At 40.6% G+C, this 2,386-nt stretch overlaps 1 pseudogene; it reads right to left on the bottom strand.

The window, feature by feature from the left end:
• Nucleotides 1-757: 757 nt before the first annotated feature.
• On the bottom strand, nt 758-2,075 carry LOC107854893 (annotated as a pseudogene).
• Nucleotides 2,076-2,386: the final 311 nt, after the last annotated feature.

Raw genomic sequence — 2,386 nt, 5'->3', positions numbered from 1 at the left:
TGCTTTACAGGGATCTTTCAATGAACACATAGCAGGTCCTATTAGAATTCTTTTTTTTCATGTTCCTTTTTTGTGTTTCTAATTGGTTCAAGTTGCTAAGTTTTTTTTGTTAATTCGATAAAAAAGAGGGAATCATTTTAAGAAGGGAACCATTTTAAGAAATAAAAATAGTTAAAATCAACAGAACAAAAAATCAACCATTTTTGTTGATTTGCTGCTGCTCAAGATTGAATAGTGATCAAGGAAGGGACATACAAATTAAAAGGAGAGGAAAGTGGGTGAGAAAGAGTGAGATAGTGGTAATAATGTGTGTATGTATCTGGGAGCTTTCTTTGTTAATTCAATCAATGAAGGGATACAAATGTGTTAATAAAAGGAAAGAAAAATGGTGGAAAATTAATGGATTGAAAAAGTGTGGAAGAAAGATGAAAAATTACAAAAATACCTCTCAAATGTGCTTTCAATGCGTGTAGCACACGATTTTTGCTGATTCGGCAAAGTGTGCCAAAGTGACACACTTTATGGCTACTTGAGGTGTCAAAAGTGAACAACGTCCACTTGAGGTGCCAAAAGTGAACAACGTCCACTTGAGGTGCCAAAGTGAAAGATCGTGCCAAGTCTAGGGGGTTGTCGATAGGTTTGGTCATGATCCTCTTGATAACCATATCATACCATACCATGGGAAACCACGATCGAAACAGTGTGTTAGATAAACCTAGATTCGTGGGAGAATCTTTTAGGTAAATGCTTCCATTTCTCATCCTAGAAAGTTACACCTAACCAACCTTGAAATTGTCTTTATGGCAATTTTAGCATCTTACCACCTATTGCCACTAGCTAATTTCTTATACAAGTAGCTATCAAATGTCATCCTTTGCACATATTCATCTCCACACAACTCCACCAATGCTTCTCTTGCTGCATTGCTACCATAAAACACTTTCTCCAACAAATTCTAGAACTTGAAAGTAGTAAAATACTTGTCATCCCACTTTCTTAAATATTCCCTCTTTAGATCATCTTCACTGATCATGTTTTCTCCGCCTTTGGTGGCCTTCACAATTGCTTCCCCACAAAGTCTTCCACTTTTTGCTGCAAAATATATTCCTTCGCCTGAATAATTTGTCACGTATCCTGTTGTATCCCCTACTAGAGCGACCTGTCCACGGACCAGAATTGGACGTGGATGTTGCGGCATTGGATGAGCCTCCACTTTGATTACTTTTCCGCCTTCAATCTTTAGATTGGCTCGTGCTTTGGTACCTGTTGAAGTATTTGATATAGGGTTTTGCGCACTCATTCCCGTTCCTACTGCCACCTGGTCACATTTGGGGAACAGCCACGCGTAAAAATCAGGTGACACATGATCATTACCTATGTGCATCTCAGCCTAGTTTTCGTAATACCCCATTTTATCCTCAGGCAATTTGATTCTCACTTGGAAAGCAATGGAAGTAGTGTAATTTCCAGCTTTGATCGACTTAGCCACACGACTGTTGGCTCCATCGGCACCAATGAAGACATCCACGGAGAGCTGAAGCTGGCATTATCAATGGTGTAGTGAATGATGTATGGCTCATGTGAGTATGTGGAACCACCGGGTTGGTGACAAGGGCTTTGAGAAGAGTAGCGCCGCTAGATTCGGCACGTTGCCGGAGGAATGAGTCTAGTACTTCTCGCTGGAGAATCGCGACGAGCTTGTGGGGTTTAAGGGTTTTGCCTATATCAGCGATGACATTTGATGGAGAAAAGATTGTCATCTGGTTGACATGATGATCAATGAGATGGGAAGGTATTGAGAACTCTCTGAGCATGCATAGTGGAATGGCACCGCCGCATGGTTTGGCTGTAGCTGGTCTGCGTTCAAAGAGGAAAGTTTCGACTCCACCGGTGGTTAAAGCTTCTGCAGCTGAGGAACCAGCTGGGCCACCACCAATAACAGCTGCTCGAAGTTTAGAGGTAACTAATTTTCTTTGTTTTTGTTTGAAAAGATGGCATTTCTTTTGTGGGTTTTGGTTTTTGAGTTGAAGTGGGAGACATTGAAGAGGGTGAAGAAGGCTTTTTTGGGTGGCCATTTCTAATGAAACGGAGTTTCAGGGATTAGTGGTTTCAAGATTGGCAATGCTTGGTAGGTTATAATGAGATTATATATATAACCAAGAGGTAAAGATGTTAAGATAGTGAAAAAGTATTGAACGTTGGTTTATTTTACCTAGTATAGTCAAAATTTTACCTAATCTATCAGTAGTATATTTTACTTTTACGCCTCATCTACTTATTGGCAGAAGTGTTTATGCTCCAAACTGTAACGCCCCGATTTCCTGAACCGGAATGCTACACGGTGCCCATGACCCTGAGGGACCACAAGCTAACCCATGGCTGATAT

This window comes from Capsicum annuum, chromosome 1, assembly GCF_002878395.1.
Source record: "Capsicum annuum cultivar UCD-10X-F1 chromosome 1, UCD10Xv1.1, whole genome shotgun sequence".
Taxonomy (NCBI): Eukaryota; Viridiplantae; Streptophyta; class Magnoliopsida; order Solanales; family Solanaceae; genus Capsicum; species Capsicum annuum.
The sequence above is the reverse complement of the archived record's forward strand: the minus strand, read 5'-3'. Positions and strand labels throughout refer to the sequence as shown.